This window comes from Stenella coeruleoalba, assembly GCF_951394435.1.
Source record: "Stenella coeruleoalba genome assembly, chromosome: 4".
Taxonomy (NCBI): domain Eukaryota; kingdom Metazoa; phylum Chordata; class Mammalia; order Artiodactyla; family Delphinidae; genus Stenella; species Stenella coeruleoalba.
In genome coordinates, this window is record NC_137149.1 from 92,670,338 (window position 1) to 92,692,773 (window position 22,436).

The following is a 22,436-nucleotide window of genomic DNA, read 5'->3' on the forward strand; positions in this document are numbered from 1 at the left end:
ACCAGAGATTGAAATGAGCACAGATAAAGTTCCTTAAGCCAAATATGGAATAGACAAGAGCTACTCCTTGCTCAACGAAATGACTCAACACCCCATATTAAACGCCTAAGAATGTTCCTGACTAGTAAGTATCTTAAAACCTATGGATTGCTATGTCTCCGAAAGAGAATCAAGCATGTGTACAGGGGCATAAACGCAGCAGTGATAGGATTGGAGAGGTTCGGTGAGCAAATGAAGACCCTTTGAAGTCATATTGCATGGTACCCATTCCACGGGTTTCAACTACCCAGGTTTAAGGTATTCTTCCTTCAGCTAAAACATGCATGTGGAACCTAGAGTATGATCAACCATGTGATCGGGAGACGTGTTCAAATATGTCTCAGTTTTCCTCCCCTGGTACTCGGGTGCAACATTCCAGACGCTTTACTAACACTCTCCCCACTTGAAGAGTCAGCGCCTTTAACCTCCTGTTTGGCCCAGTTTGCAATTTCTGCGGAAGATGAACAGGAATAGGGAGAACCAATGAGAGACTAGCTGGAGGTGTCTGGACGGGCAAATTTAACTCTCATTTCCCACCAGGAAGAGGAAATAACCAAAGGCTCAGCGTGCCGTGCCGGAACCAGATTAGGGCCTGAAGCCATCCTTCGGCGTTGCGGCCAGCTCAAAAGAAAGCGAGTTGAAGAAAGGAGCTCAGGGGCACTGTAATTCACAAACCTGCAGAGTTATAAATGACAGCTATCGTCCAAAAATAGACTGAAGTAAGGCTGCCAAGAGGACTTGAAAGCGGGGCAGAATTGCAGGAAACCGATTTCAGGAGGTAGACAGGAATTGCATTGAAAGCATAGGAAAAGAGGGAGAACGTCCACAATGATGCACTTGGCCAAAAAGGGCGTATGCGTTTTTTCCTGAATATATTCAGGAAAAAACGCATACGCCCTTTTTGGCCAACCAAGCAAGCTTGCAAAGGAAATCTGCACTACAATGAAGTCTCACTTCCCCCCGGTCAAAAGGGCCATCTGAAAAAAGTGTAAAATCCAGAAAGGCAGGACAGGCCATGGAGAACTGGGAGCCTTGTTATGCTGATGGGCGGGATGTAAATTGCCAACAGACACTCGGGAGAAGTGTATGGTGTTTCTTGAAACATCTAAAAAACAAAGCAACAGAGCCTAGGGCACTGCCACTTATGGTCCTATAGCTTAGGGAAATTAAAATCAAAAAGACACAGCCACCCCAAAGTTTGGGACGGCTCTGTTTACAAGAACCTCGTTTACAGTACAAGTTCAACATCGCAGAAAGTGAAAAATGGATAAAGAAGTTGTGGTATTTACTTACAAAGCAATATCACTCAGCAATGAAATCTGTGCCATCAGGCCCTTAGCAGCACAATGAGTGGATTCAGGTATGATGATTCTAACTGAAATAAGTCACACAGAAAAAGAAACATCATAAGATATCAGTAATACATGGAATGTAAACTTGGCTACACAGGAACTGAATTACAGAACAGAACAGGGTCTCAAATTTAGAAAACCAACTTATTCTTGCTTAAGGGTAAAGGTGAGTTGGGGTGCTGCGTAAAACCAGAGATTGAAATGAGCACAGATAAAGTTCCTTAAGCCAAATATGGAATAGACAAGAGCTACTCCTTGCTCAACGAAATGACTCAACACCCCATATTAAACGCCTAAGAATGTTCCTGACTAGTAAGTATCTTAAAACCTATGGATTGCTATGTCTCCGAAAGAGAATCAAGCATGTGTACAGGGGCATAAACGCAGCAGTGATAGGATTGGAGAGGTTCGGTGAGCAAATGAAGACCCTTTGAAGTCATATTGCATGGTACCCATTCCACGGGTTTCAACTACCCAGGTTTAAGGTATTCTTCCTTCAGCTAAAACATGCATGTGGAACCTAGAGTGTGATCAACCATGTGATCGGGAGACGTGTTCAAATATGTCTCAGTTTTCCTCCCCTGGTACTCGGGTGCAACATTCCAGACGCTTTACTAACACTCTCCCCACTTGAAGAGTCAGCGCCTTTAACCTCCTGTTTGGCCCAGTTTGCAATTTCTGCGGAAGATGAACAGGAATAGGGAGAACCAATGAGAGACTAGCTGGAGGTGTCTGGACGGGAAAATTTAACTCTCATTTCCCACCAGGAAGAGGAAATAACCAAAGGCTCAGCGTGCCGTGCCGGAACCAGATTAGGGCCTGAAGCCATCCTTCGGCGTTGCGGCCAGCTCAAAAGAAAGCGAGTTGAAGAAAGGAGCTCAGGGGCACTGTAATTCACAAACCTGCAGAGTTATAAATGACAGCTATCGTCCAAAAATAGACTGAAGTAAGGCTGCCAAGAGGACTTGAAAGCGGGGCAGAATTGCAGGAAACCGATTTCAGGAGGTAGACTGGAATTGCATTGAAAGCATAGGAAAAGAGGGAGAACGTCCACAATGATGCACTTGGCCAAAAAGGGCGTATGCGTTTTTTCCTGAATATATTCAGGAAAAAACGCATACGCCCTTTTTGGCCAACCAAGCAAGCTTGCAAAGGAAATCTGCACTACAATGAAGTCTCACTTCCCCCCGGTCAAAAGGGCCATCTGAAAAAAGTGTAAAATCCAGAAAGGCAGGACAGGCCATGGAGAACTGGGAGCCTTGTTATGCTGATGGGCGGGATGTAAATTGCCAACAGACACTCGGGAGAAGTGTATGGTGTTTCCTGAAACATCTAAAAAACAAAGCAACAGATCCTAGGGCACTTCCACTTATGGTCCTATAGCTTAGGGAAATTGAAATCAAAAAGACACAGCCACCCCAAAGTTTGGAACGGCTCTGTTTACAAGAACCTCGTTTACAGTACAAGTTCAACATCGCAGAAAGTGAAAAATGGATAAAGAAGTTGTGGTATTTACTTACAAAGCAATATCACTCAGCAATGAAATCTGTGTCATCACGCCCTTAGCAGCACAATGAGTGGATTCAGGTATGATGATTCTAACTGAAATAAGTCACACAGAAAAAGAAACATCATAAGATATCAGTAATACACGGAATGTAAACTTGGCTACACAGGAACTGAATTACAGAACAGAACAGGGTCTCAAATTTAGAAAACCAACTTATGCTTGCTTAAGGGTAAAGGTGAGTTGGGGTGCTGCATAAAACCAGAGATTGAAATGAGCACAGATAAAGTTCCTTAAGTCAAATATGGAATAGACAAGAGCTACTCCTTGCTCAACGAAATGGACTCAACACCGCATATTAAACGCCTAAGAATGTACCTGACTAGTAAGTATCGTAAAACCTATGGATTGCTATGTCTCCGAAAGAGAATGAAGCATGTGTACAGGGGCATAAACGCAGCAGTGATAGGATTGGAGAGGTTCGGTGAGCAAATGAAGACCCTTTGAAGTCATATTGCATGGTACCCATTACACGGGTCTTAACTCTCCAGGTTTAAGGTATTCTTCCTTCAGCTAAAACATGCATGTGGAACCCAAGTATGATCAACCATGTGAACGGTAGACGTGTTCAAATATGTCTCAGTTTTCCTCCCCTGGTACTCGGGTGCAACATTCCAGACGCTTTACTAACACTCTCCCCACTTGGAGAGTCAGCGCCTTTAACCTACTGTTTGGCCCAGTTTGCAATTTCTGCGGAAGATGAACAGGAATAGCGAGAACCAATGAGAGACTAGCTGGAGGTGTCTGGACGGGCAAATTTAACTCTCATTTCCCACCAGGAAGAGGAAATAACCAAAGGCTCAGTGTGCCGTGCCGGAACCAGATTAGGGCCTGAAGCCATCCTGCGGTGTTGCGGCCAGGTCACAAGAAAGCAAGTTGCAGAAAGGAGCTCAGGGGCACTGTAATTCACAAACCTGCAGAGTTATAAATGACAGCTATCGTCCAAAAATAGACTGAAGTAAGGCTGCCAAGAGGACTTGAAAGCGGGGCAGAATTGCAGGAAACCGATTTCAGGAGGTAGACTGGAATTGCATTGAAAGCATAGGAAAAGAGGCAGAACGTCCACAATGATGCACTTGGCCAAAAAGGGCGTATGCGTTTTTTCCTGAATATATTCAGGAAAAAACGCATACGCTCTTTTTGGCCAACCAAGCAAGCTTGCAAAGGAAATCTGCACTACAATGAAGTCTCACTTCCCCCCGGTCAAAAGGGCCATCTGAAAAAAGTGTAAAATCCAGAAAGGCAGGACAGGCCATGGAGAACTGGGAGCCTTGTTATGCTGATGGGCGGGATGTAAATTGCCAACAACCACTCGGGAGAAGTGTATGGTGTTTCCTGAAACATCTAAAAAACAAAGCAACAGAACCTAGGGCACTTCCACTTATGGTCCTATAGCTTAGGGAAATTAAAATCAAAAAGACACAGCCACCCCAAAGTTTGGAACGGCTCTGTATACAAGAACCTCGTTTACAGTACAAGTTCAACATCGCAGAAAGTGAAAAATGGATAAAGAAGTTGTGGTATTTACTTACAAAGCAATATCACTCAGCAATGAAATCTGTGTCATCAGGCCCTTAGCAGCACAATGAGTGGATTCAGGTATGATGATTCTAACTGAAGTAAGTCACACAGAAAAAGAAACATCATAAGATATCAGTAATACACGGAATGGAAACTTGGCTACACAGGAACTGAATTCCAAAACAGAACAGGTTCTCAACTTTAGAAAACCAACTTATGCTTGCTTAAGGGGAAAGGTGAGTTGGGTTGCTGCATGAAACCAGAGATTGAAATGAGCACAGATAAAGTTCCTTAAGCCAGATATGGAATAGATAAGAGCTACTCCTTGCTCAACGAAATGGACACAACACCCAATATTAAACGCCTAAGAATGTACCTGACTTGTAAGTATCTTAAAACCTATGGATTGCTATGTCTCCGAAAGAGAATCAAGCATGTGTACAGGGGCATAAACGCAGCAGTGATAGGATTGGAGAGGTTCGGTGAGCAAATGAAGACCCTTTGAAGTCATATTGCATGGTACCCATTCCACGGGTTTCAACTACCCAGGTTTTAGGTATTCTTCCTTCAGCTAAAACATGCATGTGGAACCCAGAGTATGATCAACCATGTGATCGGGAGACATGTTCAAATATGTCTCAGTTTTCCTCACCTGGTACTCGGGTGCAACATTCCAGACGCTTTACTAACACTCTCCCCACTTGGAGAGTCAGCGCCTTTAACCTCCTGTTTGGCCCAGTTTGCAATTTCTGCGGAAGATGAACAGGAATAGCGAGAACCAATGAGAGGCTAGCTGGAGGTGTCTGGACGGGCAAATTTAACTCTCATTTCCCACCAGGAAGAGGAATTAACCAAAGGCTCAGCATGCCGGCCCGGAACCAGATTAGGGCCTGAAGCCATCCTGCGGTGTTGCGGCCAGGTCACAAGAAAGCGAGTTGAAGAAAGGAGCTCAGGGGCACTGTAATTCACAAACCTGCAGAGTTATAAATGACAGCTATCGTCCAAAAATAGACTGAAGTAAGGCTGCCAAGAGGACTTGAAAGCGGGGCAGAATTGCAGGAAACCGATTTCAGGAGGTAGACTGGAATTGCATTGAAAGCATAGGAAAAGAGGCAGAACGTCCACAATGATGCACTTGGCCAAAAAGGGCGTATGCGTTTTTTCCTGAATATATTCAGGAAAAAACGCATACGCCCTTTTTGGCCAACCAAGCAAGCTTGCAAAGGAAATCTGCACTACAATGAAGTCTCACTTCCCCCCGGTCAAAAGGGCCATCTGAAAAAAGTGTAAAATCCAGAAAGGCAGGACAGGCCATGGAGAACTGGGAGCCTTGTTATGCTGATGGGCGGGATGTAAATTGCCAACAGACACTCGGGAGAAGTGTATGGTGTTTCCTGAAACATCTAAAAAACAAAGCAACAGAGCCTAGGGCACTGCCACTTATGGTCCTATAGCTTAGGGAAATTAAAATCAAAAAGACACAGCCACCCCCAAGTTTGGAACGGCTCTGTTTACAAGAACCTCGTTTACAGTACAAGTTCAACATCGCAGAAAGTGAAAAATGGATAAAGAAGTTGTGGTATTTACTTACAAAGCAATATCACTCAGCAATGAAATCTGTGTCATCAGGCCCTCAGCAGCACATTGAGTGGATTCAGGTATGATGATTCTAAATGAAGTAAGTCACACAGAAAAAGAAACATCATAAGATATCAGTAATACATGGAATGTAAACTTGGCTACACAGGAACTGAATTACAGAACAGAACAGGGTCTCAAATTTAGAAAACCAACTTATGCTTGCTTAAGGGTAAAGGTGAGTTGGGGTGCTGCATAAAACCAGAGATTGAAATGAGCACAGATAAAGTTCCTTAAGTCAAATATGGAATAGACAAGAGCTACTCCTTGCTCAACGAAATGGACTCAACACCGCATATTAAACGCCTAAGAATGTACCTGACTTGTAAGTATCTTAAAACCTATGGATTGCTATGTCTCCGAAAGAGAATCAAGCATGTGTACAGGGGCATAATCACAGCAGTGATAGGATTGGAGAGGTTCGGTGAGCAAATGAAGACCCTTTGAAGTCATATTGCATGGTACCCATTACACGGGTCTCAACTCTCCAGGTTTAAGGTATTCTTCCTTCAGCTAAAACATGCATGTGGAACCCAAGTATGATCAACCATGTGAACGGGAGACGTGTTCAAATATGTCTCAGTTTTCGTACCCTGGTACTCTGGTGCAACATTCCAGACGCTTTACTAACACTCTCCCCTCTTGGAGAGTCAGCGCCTTTAACCTCCTGTTTGGCCCAGTTTGCAATTTCTGCGGAAGATGAACAGGAATAGCGAGAACCAATGAGAGGCTAGCTGGAGGTGTCTGGACGGGCAAATTTAACTCTCATTTCCCACCAGGAAGAGGAAATAACCAAAGGCTCAGCGTGCCGTACCGGAACCAGATTAGGGCCTGAAGCCATCCTGCGGTGTTGCGGCCAGCTCAAAAGAAAGCGAGTTGAAGAAAGGAGCTCAGGGGCACTGTAATTCACAAACCTGCAGAGTTATAAATGACAGCTATCGTCCAAAAATAGACTGAAGTAAGGCTGCCAAGAGGACTTGAAAGCGGGGCAGAATTGCAGGAAACCGATTTCAGGAGGTAGACTGGAATTGCATTGAAAGCATAGGAAAAGAGGCAGAACGTCCACAATGATGCACTTGGCCAAAAAGGGCGTATGCGTTTTTTCCTGAATATATTCAGGAAAAAATGCATACGCCCTTTTTGGCCAACCAAGCAAGCTTGCAAAGGAAATCTGCACTACAATGAAGTCTCACTTCCCCCTGGTCAAAAGGGCCATCTGAAAAAAGTGTAAAATCCAGAAAGGCAGGACAGGCCATGGAGAACTGGGAGCCTTGTTATGCTGATGGGCAGGATGTAAATTGCCAACAACCACTCGGGAGAAGTGTATGGTGTTTCCTGAAACATCTAAAAAACAAAGCAACAGATCCTAGGGCACTTCCACTTATGGTCCTATAGCTTAGGGAAATTGAAATCAAAAAGACACAGCCACCCAAAAGTTTGGAACGGCTCTGTTTACAAGAACCTCGTTTACAGTACAAGTTCAACATCGCAGAAAGTGAAAAATGGATAAAGAAGTTGTGGTATTTACTTACAAAGCAATATCACTCAGCAATGAAATCTGTGTCATCACGCCCTTAGCAGCACAATGAGTGGATTCAGGTATGATGATTCTAACTGAAATAAGTCACACAGAAAAAGAAACATCATAAGATATCAGTAATACACGGAATGTAAACTTGGCTACACAGGAACTGAATTACAGAACAGAACAGGGTCTCAAATTTAGAAAACCAACTTATGCTTGCTTAAGGGTAAAGGTGAGTTGGGGTGCTGCATAAAACCAGAGATTGAAATGAGCACAGATAAAGTTCCTTAAGTCAAATATGGAATAGACAAGAGCTACTCCTTGCTCAACGAAATGGACTCAACACCGCATATTAAACGCCTAAGAATGTACCTGACTAGTAAGTATCTTAAAACCTATGGATTGCTATGTCTCCGAAAGAGAATCAAGCATGTGTACAGGGGCATAAACGCAGCAGTGATAGGATTGGAGAGGTTCGGTGAGCAAATGAAGACCCTTTGAAGTCATATTGCATGGTACCCATTCCACAGGTTTCAACTACCCAGGTTTAAGGTATTCTTCCTTCAGCTAAAACATGCATGTGGAACCTAGAATATGATCAACTATGTGATCGGGAGACATGTTCAAATATGTCTCAGTTTTCCTCCCCTGGTACTCGGGTGCAACATTCCAGACGCTTTACTAACACTCTCCCCACTTGGAGAGTCAGTCCCTTTAACCTCCTGTTTGGCCCAGTTTGCAATTTCTGCGGAAGATGAACAGGAATAGCGAGAACCAATGAGAGGCTAGCTGGAGGTGTCTGGACGGGCAAATTTAACTCTCATTTCCCACCAGGAAGAGGAATTAACCAAAGGCTCAGCGTGCCAGGCCGGAACCACATTAGGGCCTGAAGCAATCCTGCGGTGTTGCGGCCAGGTCACAAGAAAGCGAGTTGAAGAAAGGAGCTCAGGGGCACTGTAATTCACAAACCTGCAGAGTTATAAATGACAGCTATCGTCCAAAAATAGACTGAAGTAAGGCTGCCAAGAGGACTTGAAAGCGGGGCAGAATTGCAGGAAACCGATTTCAGGAGGTAGACTGGAATTGCATTGAAAGCATAGGAAAAGAGGGAGAACGTCCACAATGATGCACTTGGCCAAAAAGGGCGTATGCGTTTTTTCCTGAATATATTCAGGAAAAAACGCATACGCCCTTTTTGGCCAACCAAGCAAGCTTGCAAAGGAAATCTGCACTACAATGAAGTCTCACTTCCCCCCGGTCAAAAGGGCCATCTGAAAAAAGTGTAAAATCCAGAAAGGCAGGACAGGCCATGGAGAACTGGGAGCCTTGTTATGCTGATGGGCGGGATGTAAATTGCCAACAACCACTCGGGAGAAGTGTATGGTGTTTCCTGAAACATCTAAAAAACAAAGCAACAGAACCTAGGGCACTTCCACTTATGGTCCTATAGCTTAGGGAAATTAAAATCAAAAAGACACAGCCACCCCAAAGTTTGGAACGGCTCTGTTTACAAGAACCTCGTTTACAGTACAAGTTCAACATCGCAGAAAGTGAAAAATGGATAAAGAAGTTGTGGTATTTACTTACAAAGCAATATCACTCAGCAATGAAATCTGTGTCATCAGGCCCTTAGCAGCACAATGAGTGGATTCAGGTATGATGATTCTAACTGAAATAAGTCACACAGAAAAAGAAACATCATAAGATATCAGTAATACACGGAATGGAAACTTGGCTACACAGGAACTGAATTACAGAACAGAACAGGGTCTCAAATTTAGAAAACCAACTTATGCTTGCTTAAGGGGAAAGGTGAGTTGGGGTGCTGCATAAAACCAGAGATTGAAATGAGCACAGATAAAGTTCCTTAAGCCAAATATGGAATAGACAAGAGCTACTCCTTGCTCAACGAAATGGACTCAACACCCAATATTAAACGCCTAAGAATGTACCTGACTAGTAAGTATCTTAAAACCTATGGATTGCTATGTCTCCGAAAGAGAATCAAGCATGTGTACAGGGACATAAACGCAGCAGTGATAGGACTGGAGAGGTTCGGTGAGCAAATGAAGACCCTTTGAAGTCATATTGCATGGTACCCATTCCACGGGTTTCAACTACCCAGGTTTAAGGTATTCTTCCTTCAGCTAAAACATGCATGTGGAACCCAGAGTATGATCAACCATGTGATCGGGAGACATGTTCAAATATGTCTCAGTTTTCCTCCCCTGGTACTCGGGTGCAACATTCCAGACGCTTTACTAACACTCTCCCCACTTGGAGAGTCAGCGCCTTTAACCTCCTGTTTGGCCCAGTTTGCAATTTCTGCGGAAGATGAACACGAATAGCGAGAACCAATGAGAGGCTAGCTGGAGGTGTCTGGACGGGCAAATTTAACTCTCATTTCCCACCAGGAAGAGGAAATAACCAAAGGCTCAGCGTGCCGTGCCGGAACCAGATTAGGGCCTGAAGCCATCCTGCGGTGTTGCGGCCAGGTCACAAGAAAGCAAGTTGCAGAAAGGAGCTCAGGGGCACTGTAATTCACAAACCTGCAGAGTTATAAATGACAGCTATCGTCCAAAAATAGACTGAAGTAAGGCTGCCAAGAGGACTTGAAAGCGGGGCAGAATTGCAGGAAACCGATTTCAGGAGGTAGACTGGAATTGCATTGAAAGCATAGGAAAAGAGGCAGAACGTCCACAATGATGCACTTGGCCAAAAAGGGCGTATGCGTTTTTTCCTGAATATATTCAGGAAAAAACGCATACGCACTTTTTGGCCAACCAAGCAAGCTTGCAAAGGAAATCTGCACTACAATGAAGTCTCACTTCTCCCCGGTCAAAAGGGCCATCTGAAAAAAGTGTAAAATCAAGAAAGGCAGGACAGGCCATGGAGAACTGGGAGCCTTGTTATGCTGATGGGCGGGATGTAAATTGCCAACAGACACTCGGGAGAAGTGTATGGTGTTTCCTGAAACATCTAAAAAACAAAGCAACAGAGCCTAGGGCACTGCCACTTATGGTCCTATAGCTTAGGGAAATTAAAATCAAAAAGACACAGCCACCCCAAAGTTTGGGACGGCTCTGTTTACAAGAACCTCGTTTACAGTACAAGTTCAACATCGCAGAAAGTGAAAAATGGATAAAGAAGTTGTGGTATTTACTTACAAAGCAATATCACTCAGCAATGAAATCTGTGCCATCAGGCCCTTAGCAGCACAATGAGTGGATTCAGGTATGATGATTCTAACTGAAATAAGTCACACAGAAAAGGAAACATCATAAGATATCAGTAATACATGGAATGTAAACTTGGCTACACAGGAACTGAATTACAGAACAGAACAGGGTCTCAAATTTAGAAAACCAACTTATTCTTGCTTAAGGGTAAAGGTGAGTTGGGGTGCTGCGTAAAACCAGAGATTGAAATGAGCACAGATAAAGTTCCTTAAGCCAAATATGGAATAGACAAGAGCTACTCCTTGCTCAACGAAATGACTCAACACCCCATATTAAACGCCTAAGAATGTTCCTGACTAGTAAGTATCTTAAAACCTATGGATTGCTATGTCTCCGAAAGAGAATCAAGCATGTGTACAGGGGCATAAACGCAGCAGTGATAGGATTGGAGAGGTTCGGTGAGCAAATGAAGACCCTTTGAAGTCATATTGCATGGTACCCATTCCACGGGTTTCAACTACCCAGGTTTAAGGTATTCTTCCTTCAGCTAAAACATGCATGTGGAACCTAGAGTATGATCAACCATGTGATCGGGAGACGTGTTCAAATATGTCTCAGTTTTCCTCCCCTGGTACTCGGGTGCAACATTCCAGACGCTTTACTAACACTCTCCCCACTTGAAGAGTCAGCGCCTTTAACCTCCTGTTTGGCCCAGTTTGCAATTTCTGCGGAAGATGAACAGGAATAGGGAGAACCAATGAGAGACTAGCTGGAGGTGTCTGGACGGGCAAATTTAACTCTCATTTCCCACCAGGAAGAGGAAATAACCAAAGGCTCAGCGTGCCGTGCCGGAACCAGATTAGGGCCTGAAGCCATCCTTCGGCGTTGCGGCCAGCTCAAAAGAAAGCGAGTTGAAGAAAGGAGCTCAGGGGCACTGTAATTCACAAACCTGCAGAGTTATAAATGACAGCTATCGTCCAAAAATAGACTGAAGTAAGGCTGCCAAGAGGACTTGAAAGCGGGGCAGAATTGCAGGAAACCGATTTCAGGAGGTAGACAGGAATTGCATTGAAAGCATAGGAAAAGAGGGAGAACGTCCACAATGATGCACTTGGCCAAAAAGGGCGTATGCGTTTTTTCCTGAATATATTCAGGAAAAAACGCATACGCCCTTTTTGGCCAACCAAGCAAGCTTGCAAAGGAAATCTGCACTACAATGAAGTCTCACTTCCCCCCGGTCAAAAGGGCCACCTGAAAAAAGTGTAAAATCCAGAAAGGCAGGACAGGCCATGGAGAACTGGGAGCCTTGTTATGCTGATGGGCGGGATGTAAATTGCCAACAGACACTCGGGAGAAGTGTATGGTGTTTCTTGAAACATCTAAAAAACAAAGCAACAGAGCCTAGGGCACTGCCACTTATGGTCCTATAGCTTAGGGAAATTAAAATCAAAAAGACACAGCCACCCCAAAGTTTGGGACGGCTCTGTTTACAAGAACCTCGTTTACAGTACAAGTTCAACATCGCAGAAAGTGAAAAATGGATAAAGAAGTTGTGGTATTTACTTACAAAGCAATATCACTCAGCAATGAAATCTGTGCCATCAGGCCCTTAGCAGCACAATGAGTGGATTCAGGTATGATGATTCTAACTGAAATAAGTCACACAGAAAAAGAAACATCATAAGATATCAGTAATACATGGAATGTAAACTTGGCTACACAGGAACTGAATTACAGAACAGAACAGGGTCTCAAATTTAGAAAACCAACTTATTCTTGCTTAAGGGTAAAGGTGAGTTGGGGTGCTGCGTAAAACCAGAGATTGAAATGAGCACAGATAAAGTTCCTTAAGCCAAATATGGAATAGACAAGAGCTACTCCTTGCTCAACGAAATGACTCAACACCCCATATTAAACGCCTAAGAATGTTCCTGACTAGTAAGTATCTTAAAACCTATGGATTGCTATGTCTCCGAAAGAGAATCAAGCATGTGTACAGGGGCATAAACGCAGCAGTGATAGGATTGGAGAGGTTCGGTGAGCAAATGAAGACCCTTTGAAGTCATATTGCATGGTACCCATTCCACGGGTTTCAACTACCCAGGTTTAAGGTATTCTTCCTTCAGCTAAAACATGCATGTGGAACCTAGAGTATGATCAACCATGTGATCGGGAGACGTGTTCAAATATGTCTCAGTTTTCCTCCCCTGGTACTCGGGTGCAACATTCCAGACGCTTTACTAACACTCTCCCCACTTGAAGAGTCAGCGCCTTTAACCTCCTGTTTGGCCCAGTTTGCAATTTCTGCGGAAGATGAACAGGAATAGGGAGAACCAATGAGAGACTAGCTGGAGGTGTCTGGACGGGCAAATTTAACTCTCATTTCCCACCAGGAAGAGGAAATAACCAAAGGCTCAGCGTGCCGTGCCGGAACCAGATTAGGGCCTGAAGCCATCCTTCGGCGTTGCGGCCAGCTCAAAAGAAAGCGAGTTGAAGAAAGGAGCTCAGGGGCACTGTAATTCACAAACCTGCAGAGTTATAAATGACAGCTATCGTCCAAAAATAGACTGAAGTAAGGCTGCCAAGAGGACTTGAAAGCGGGGCAGAATTGCAGGAAACCGATTTCAGGAGGTAGACAGGAATTGCATTGAAAGCATAGGAAAAGAGGGAGAACGTCCACAATGATGCACTTGGCCAAAAAGGGCGTATGCGTTTTTTCCTGAATATATTCAGGAAAAAACGCATACGCCCTTTTTGGCCAACCAAGCAAGCTTGCAAAGGAAATCTGCACTACAATGAAGTCTCACTTCCCCCCGGTCAAAAGGGCCACCTGAAAAAAGTGTAAAATCCAGAAAGGCAGGACAGGCCATGGAGAACTGGGAGCCTTGTTATGCTGATGGGCGGGATGTAAATTGCCAACAGACACTCGGGAGAAGTGTATGGTGTTTCTTGAAACATCTAAAAAACAAAGCAACAGAGCCTAGGGCACTGCCACTTATGGTCCTATAGCTTAGGGAAATTAAAATCAAAAAGACACAGCCACCCCAAAGTTTGGGACGGCTCTGTTTACAAGAACCTCGTTTACAGTACAAGTTCAACATCGCAGAAAGTGAAAAATGGATAAAGAAGTTGTGGTATTTACTTACAAAGCAATATCACTCAGCAATGAAATCTGTGCCATCAGGCCCTTAGCAGCACAATGAGTGGATTCAGGTATGATGATTCTAACTGAAATAAGTCACACAGAAAAAGAAACATCATAAGATATCAGTAATACATGGAATGTAAACTTGGCTACACAGGAACTGAATTACAGAACAGAACAGGGTCTCAAATTTAGAAAACCAACTTATTCTTGCTTAAGGGTAAAGGTGAGTTGGGGTGCTGCGTAAAACCAGAGATTGAAATGAGCACAGATAAAGTTCCTTAAGCCAAATATGGAATAGACAAGAGCTACTCCTTGCTCAACGAAATGACTCAACACCCCATATTAAACGCCTAAGAATGTTCCTGACTAGTAAGTATCTTAAAACCTATGGATTGCTATGTCTCCGAAAGAGAATCAAGCATGTGTACAGGGGCATAAACGCAGCAGTGATAGGATTGGAGAGGTTCGGTGAGCAAATGAAGACCCTTTGAAGTCATATTGCATGGTACCCATTCCACGGGTTTCAACTACCCAGGTTTAAGGTATTCTTCCTTCAGCTAAAACATGCATGTGGAACCTAGAGTATGATCAACCATGTGATCGGGAGACGTGTTCAAATATGTCTCAGTTTTCCTCCCCTGGTACTCGGGTGCAACATTCCAGACGCTTTACTAACACTCTCCCCACTTGAAGAGTCAGCGCCTTTAACCTCCTGTTTGGCCCAGTTTGCAATTTCTGCGGAAGATGAACAGGAATAGGGAGAACCAATGAGAGACTAGCTGGAGGTGTCTGGACGGGCAAATTTAACTCTCATTTCCCACCAGGAAGAGGAAATAACCAAAGGCTCAGCGTGCCGTGCCGGAACCAGATTAGGGCCTGAAGCCATCCTTCGGCGTTGCGGCCAGCTCAAAAGAAAGCGAGTTGAAGAAAGGAGCTCAGGGGCACTGTAATTCACAAACCTGCAGAGTTATAAATGACAGCTATCGTCCAAAAATAGACTGAAGTAAGGCTGCCAAGAGGACTTGAAAGCGGGGCAGAATTGCAGGAAACCGATTTCAGGAGGTAGACTGGAATTGCATTGAAAGCATAGGAAAAGAGGGAGAACGTCCACAATGATGCACTTGGCCAAAAAGGGCGTATGCGTTTTTTCCTGAATATATTCAGGAAAAAACGCATACGCCCTTTTTGGCCAACCAAGCAAGCTTGCAAAGGAAATCTGAACTACAATGAAGTCTCACTTCCCCCCGGTCAAAAGGGCCATCTGAAAAAAGTGTAAAATCCAGAAAGGCAGGACAGGCCATGGAGAACTGGGAGCCTTGTTATGCTGATGGGCGGGATGTAAATTGCCAACAACCACTCGGGAGAAGTGTATGGTGTTTCCTGAAACATCTAAAAAACAAAGCAACAGAGCCTAGTGCACTGCCACTTATGGTCCTATAGCTTAGGGAAATTAAAATCAAAAAGACACAACCACCCCAAAGTTTGGAACGGCTCTGTTTACAAGAACCTCGTTTACAGTACAAGTTCAACATCGCAGAAAGTGAAAAATGGATAAAGAACTTGTGGTATTTACTTACAAAGCAATATCACTCAGCAATGAAATCTATGTCATCAGGCCCATAGCAGCACAATGAGTGGATTCAGGTACGATGATTCTAACTGAAATAAGTCACACAGAAAAAGAAACATCATAAGATATCAGTAATACACGGAATATAAACTTGGCTACACAGGAACTGAATTCCAAAACAGAACAGGGTCTCAAATTTAGAAAACCAACTTATGCTTGCTTAAGGGGAAAGGTGAGTTGGGGTGCTGCATAAAACCAGAGATTGAAATGAGCACAGATAAAGTTCCTTAAGCCAAATATGGAATAGACAAGAGCTACTCCTTGCTCAACGAAATGGACTCAACACCGCATATTAAACGCCTAAGAATGTACCTGACTAGTAAGTATCTTAAAACCTATGGATTGCTATGTCTCCAAAAGAGAATCAAGCGTGTGTACAGGGGCATAAACGCAGCAGTGATAGGATTGGAGAGGTTCGGTGAGCAAATGAAGACCCTTTGAAGTCATATTGCATGGTACCCATTACACGGGTTTCAACTACCCAGGTTTTAGGTATTCTTCCTTCAGCTAAAACATGCATGTGGAACCCAGAGTATGATCAACCATGTGATCGGGAGACGTGTTCAAATATGTCTCAGTTTTCCTCCCCTGGTACTCGGGTGCAACATTCCAGACGCTTTACTAACACTCTCCCCACTTGGAGAGTCAGCGCCTTTAACCTCCTGTTTGGCCCAGTTTGCAATTTCTGCGGAAGATGAACAGGAATAGCGAGAACCAATGAGAGGCTAGCTGGAGGTGTCTGGACGGGCAAATTTAACTCTCATTTCCCACCAGGAAGAGGAATTAACCAAAGGCTCAGCATGCCGGGCCGGAACCAGATTAGGGCCTGAAGCCATCCTGCGGTGTTGCGGCCAGGTCACAAGAAAGCGAGTTGAAGAAAGGAGCTCAGGGGCACTGTAATTCACAAACCTGCAGAGTTATAAATGACAGCTATCGTCCAAAAATAGACTGAAGTAAGGCTGCCAAGAGGACTTGAAAGCGGGACAGAATTGCAGGAAACCGATTTCAGGAGGTAGACTGGAATTGCATTGAAAGCATAGGAAAAGAGGCAGAACGTCCACAATGATTCACTTGGCCAAAAAGGGCGTATGCTTTTTTTCCTGAATAAATTCAGGAAAAAACGCATACGCCCTTTTTGGCCAACCAAGCAAGCTTGCAAAGGAAATCTGCACTACAATGAAGTCTCACTTCCCCCCGGTCAAAAGGGCCATCTGAAAAAAGTGTAAAATCCAGAAAGGCAGCACAGGCCATGGAGAACTGGGAGCCTTGTTATGCTGATGGGCGGGATGTAAATTGCCAACAACCACTCGGGAGAAGTGTATGGTGTTTCCTGAAACATCTAAAAAACAAAGCAACAGAGCCTAGGGCACTTCCACTTATGGTCCTATAGCTTAGGGAAATTAAAATCAAAAAGACACAGCCACCCCAAAGTTTGGGACGCCTCCGTTTACAAGAAACTCGTTTTCCGTACAAGTTCAATATCACAGAAAGTGAAAAATGGATAAAGAACTTGTGGTACTTACGTACAATGCAGTATCACTCAGCAATGAAATCTATGTCATCAGGCCCATAGCAGCATAATGAGTGGATTCAGGTACGATGATTCTAACTGAAATAAGTCACACAGAAAAAGAAACATCATAAGATATCAGTAATACACGGAATGTAAACTTGGCTACACAGGAACTGAATTCCAAAACAGAACAGGGTCTCAAATTTAGAAAACCAACTTATGCTTGCTTAAGGGGAAAGGTGAGTTGGGGTGCTGCATAAAACCAGAGATTGAAATGAGCACAGATAAAGTTCCTTAAGCCAAATATGGAATAGACAAGAGCTACTCCTTGCTCAACGAAGTGGACTCAACACCGCATATTAAACGCCTAAGAATGTACCTGACTAGTAAGTATCTTAAAACCTATGGATTGCTATGTCTCCAAAAGAGAATCAAGCATGTGTACAGGGGCATAAACGCAGCAGTGATAGGATTGGAGAGGTTCGGTGAGCAAATGAAGACCCTTTGAAGTCATATTGCATGGTACCCATTCCACGGGTTTCAACTACCCAGGTTTAAGGTATTCTTCCTTCAGTAAAACATGCATGTGGAACCTAGAGTATGATCAACCATGTGATCGGGAGACATGTTCAAATATGTCTCAGTTTTCGTACCCTGGTACTCGGGTGCAACATTCCTGATGCTTTACTAACACTCTCCCGACTTGGAGAGTTAGCGCCTTTAACCTCCTGTTTGGCCCAGTTTGCAATTTCTGCGGAAGATGAACAGGAATAGCGAGAACCAATGAGAGACTAGCTGGAGGTGTCTGGACGGGCAAATTTAACTCTCATTTCCCACCAGGAAGAGGAAATAACCAAAGGCTCAGCGTGCCGTGCCGGAACCAGATTAGGGCCTGAAGCCATCCTGCGGTGTTGCGGCCAGATCAAAAGAAAGTGAGTTGAGGAAAGGAGCTCAGGGGCACTGTAATTCACAAACCTGCAGAGTTATAAATGACAGCTATCGTCCAAAAATAGATTGAAGTAAGTCTGCCAAGAGCACTTGAAAGCGGGGCAGAATTGCAGGAAACCGATTTCAGGAGGTAGACTGGAATTGCATTGAAAGCATAGGAAAAGAGGCAGAACGTCCACAATGATGCACTTGGCCAAAAAGGGCGTATGCGTTTTTTCCTGAATATATTCAGGAAAAAACGCATACGCCCTTTTTGGCCAACCAAGCAAGCTTGCAAAGGAAATCTGCACTACAATGAAGTCTCACTTCCCCCCGGTCAAAAGGGCCATCTGAAAACAGTGTAAAATCCAGAAAGGCAGGACAGGCCATGGAGAACTGGGAGCCTTGTTATGCTGATGGGCGGGATGTAAATTGCCAACAGACACTCGGAAGAAGTGTATGGTGTTTCCTGAAACATCTAAAAAACAAAGCAACAGAGCCTACGGCACTGTCACTTATGGTCCTATAGCTTAGGGAAATTAAAATCAAAAAGACACAGCCACCCCAAAGTTTGGGACACCTCCGTTTACAAGAAACTCGTTTACCGTACAAGTTCAGTATCACAGAAAGTGAAAAATGGATAAAGAACTTGTGGTACTTACGTACAATGCAGTATCACTCAGCAATGAAATCTATGTCATCAGGCCCATAGCAGCATAATGAGTGGATTCAGGTACGATGATTCTAACTGAAATAAGTCACACAGAAAAAGAAACATCATAAGATATCAGTAATACACGGAATGTAAACTTGGCTACACAGGAACTGCATTCCAAAACAGAACAGGGTCTCAAATTTAGAAAACCAACTTATGCTTGCTTAAGGGGAAAGGTGAGTTGGGGTGCTGCATAAAACCAGAGATTGAAATGAGCACAGATAAAGTTCCTTAAGCCAAATATGGAATAGACAAGAGCTACTCCTTGCTCAACGAAATGGACTCAACACCGCATATTAAACGCCTAAGAATGTACCTGACTAGTAAGTATCTTAAAACCTATGGATTGCTATGTCTCCGAAAGAGAATCAAGCATGTGTACAGGGGCATAAAGGCAGCAGTGATAGGATTGGAGAGGTTCGGTGAGCAAATGAAGACCCTTTGAAGTCATATTGCATGGTACCCATTACACGGGTCTCAACTCTCGAGGTTTAAGGTATTCTTCCTTCAGCTAAAACATGCATGTGGAACCCAGAGTTAGATCAACCATGTAAACCGGAGACGTGTTCAAATATGTCTCAGTTTTCCTCCCCTGGTACTCGGGTGCAACATTCCAGACGCTTTACTAACACTCTCCCGACTTGGAGAGTCAGTCCCTTTAACCTCCTGTTTGGCCCAGTTTGCAATTTCTGCGGAAGATGAACAGGAATAGCGAGAACCAATGAGAGGCTAGCTGGAGGTGTCTGGACGGGCAAATTTAACTCTCATTTCCCACCAGGAAGAGGAATTAACCAAAGGCTCAGCATGCCGGGTCGGAACCAGATTAGGGCCTGAAGCCGTCCTGCGGTGTTGCGGCCAGGTCACAAGAAAGCGAGTTGAAGAAAGGAGCTCAGGGGCACTGTAATTCACAAACCTGCAGAGTTATAAATGACAGCTATCGTCCAAAAATAGACTGAAGTAAGGCTGCCAAGAGGACTTGAAAGCGGGGCAGAATTGCAGGAAACCGATTTCAGGAGGTAGACTGGAATTGCATTGAAAGCATAGGAAAAGAGGCAGAACGTCCACAATGATGCACTTGGCCAAAAAGGGCGTATGCGTTTTTTCCTGAATATATTCCTGAATATATTCAGGAAAAAACGCATACGCCCTTCTTGGCCAACCAAGCAAGCTTGCAAAGGAAATCTGCACTACAATGAAGTCTCACTTCCCCCCGGTCAAAAGGGCCATCTGAAAAAAGTGTAAAATCCAGAAAGGCAGGACAGGCCATGGAGAACTGGGAGCCTTGTTATACTGATGGGAGGGATGTAAATTGCCAACAGACACTCGGAAGAAGTGTATGGTGTTTCCTGAAACATCTAAAAAACAAAGCAACAGAGCCTACGGCACTGTCACTTATGGTCCTATAGCTTAGGGAAATTAAAATCAAAAAGACACAGGCACCCAAATGTTTGGGACGCCTCTGTTTACAAGAACCTCGTTTACCGTACAAGTTCAATATCACAGAAAGTGAAAAATGGATAAAGAACTTGTGGTACTTACGTACAATGCAGTATCACTCAGCAATGAAATCTATGTCATCAGGCCCGTAGCAGCATAATGAGTGGATTCAGGTACGATGATTCTAACTGAAATAAGTCACACAGAAAAAGAAACATCATAAGATATCACTAATACACGGAATGTAAACTTGGCTACAGAGGAACTGAATTCCAAAACAGAACAGGGTCTCAAATTTAGAAAACCAACTTATGCTTGCTTAAGGGGAAAGGTGAGTTGTGGTGCTGCATAAAACCAGAGATTGAAATGAGGACAGATAAAGTTCCTTAAGCCAAATATGGAATAGACAAGAGCTACTCCTTGCTCAACGAAATGGACTCAACACCCCATATTAAACGCCTAAGAATTTACCTGACTAGTAAGTATCTTAAAACCTATGGATTGCTATGTCTCCAAAAGAGAATCAAGCGTGTGTACAGGGGCATAAACACAGCAGTGATAGGATTGGAGAGGTTCGGTGAGCAAATGAAGACCCTTTGAAGACATATTGCATGGTACCCATTCCACGGGTCTCAACTCTCCAGGTTTAAGGTATTCTTCCTTCAGCTAAAACATGCATGTGGAACCCAGAGTATGATCAACCGTGTGAACGGGAGACGTGTTCAAATATGTCTCAGTTTTCCTCCCCTGGTACTCGGGTGCAACATTCCAGACGCTTTACTAACACTCTCCCCACTTGGAGAGTCAGCGCCTTTAAACTCCTGTTTGGCCCAGTTTGCAATTTCTGCGGAAGATGAACAGGAATAGCGAGAACCAATGAGAGACTAGCTGGAGGTGTCTGGACGGGCAAATTTAACTCTCATTTCCCACCAGGAAGAGGAAATAACCAAAGGCTCAGCGTGCCGTGCCGGAAACAGATTAGGGTCTGAAGCCATCCTGCGGTGTTGCGGCCAGCTCAAAAGAAAGCGAGTTGAGGAAAGGAGCTCAGGGGCCCTGTAATTCACAAACCTGCAGAGTTATAAATCACAGCTATCGTCCAAAAATGTACTGAAGTAAGGCTGCCAAGAGTATTTGAAAGCGGGGCAGAATTGCAGGAAACCGATTTCAGGAGGTAGACTGGAATTGCATTGAAAGCATAGGAAAAGAGGCAGAACGTCCACAATGATGCACTTGGCCAAAAAGGGCTTATGCGTTTTTTCCTGAATATATTCAGGAAAACACGCATACGCCCTTTTTGGCCAACCAAGCAAGCTTGCAAAGGAAATCTGCACTACAATGAAGTCTCACTTCCCCCCGGTCAAAAGGGCCATCTGAAAAAAGTGTAAAATCCAGAAAGGCAGGACAGGCCATGGAGAACTGGGAGCCTTGTTATGCTGATGGGCGGGATGTAAATTGCCAACAGACACTCGGGAGAAGTGTATGGTGTTTCCTGTCGGGAGCCATATAGGAAGTGCCTTTGAGTCACAGCACAGACGAGACCCATAGTATCAAGCAAAGTTGATGCTATCGGGTATAAATATGGAGAAGCAAAGCTCTCCTCAGCAAAGCTGGTGCTGTCAGGTGTATATATGGAAAAGTAAAGTTCTCGTTTGCAAAGCTTCCTGCCTCCTGGTGGCTGGTGCCGTGCAATTGGCCTCTCTTGCCCAGTGCTGTAAGCTGGGCCCTCTCTGGAGGAGAAACCTGGGTTCCCGAAGACATGTGATCAGAGCCGGGGCCCCGCCAGTTGGTGAGGGAATCCCAGGGCAGGTGCTGGGCGTGGAGGCCACGGGGGCATAGGCTACCAAGGTGACAGAAAACTGACCTTCTCTGGGGGCGCTGCACCTCGCTCACTCGCACACCTCACATCTCCCTGCTTGGCCCCGGAGGATGGCTGGTTAGCCAGAGACGGGTAAGATTCCTCAGGGAAGGAACAACCTAAGACAGGCACAGTCGCAGAGGGGCCATCAGGAGAGAACTTGGGGGCCAACAGAGGTGGGGCATAGACCCTCACCCCCCCAACTTTGCAGGAGCCTGAACCCTCACCCCTTTTGAGAGAGGTCTCTTGTCCCCATGGCTGCTTCGCTTCCCACGCCCAGCTCAGATGAGAACCCAGGTAGCAGACCAGAGACCTGGCCAATGGCAACTGCTCTTCCACCGCAGCAGGGCTCTGTTTCCCATTTCCTCCGTGAACCATAGCTTTTCTCTG

General features: G+C 44.5%; 1 long non-coding RNA gene across 7 annotated transcripts in view; it reads right to left on the reverse strand.

Annotated features, from left to right (window-relative positions):
• The window catches only part of LOC307185418, a 1,072,281-nt gene that overhangs the window by 377,679 nt on the left and 672,166 nt on the right, over window positions 1-22,436 (reverse strand). For 6 of the 7 annotated variants that reach the window (XR_013828049.1, XR_013828050.1, XR_013828051.1 and 3 more), the window contains exon 4: window positions 6,071-6,148. This is a non-coding gene — a long non-coding RNA (uncharacterized lncRNA). Of the gene's footprint in view, window positions 1-6,067; window positions 6,149-22,436 lie in introns of those variants that run through there. The other variant, XR_013828055.1, reaches the window with a different exon arrangement.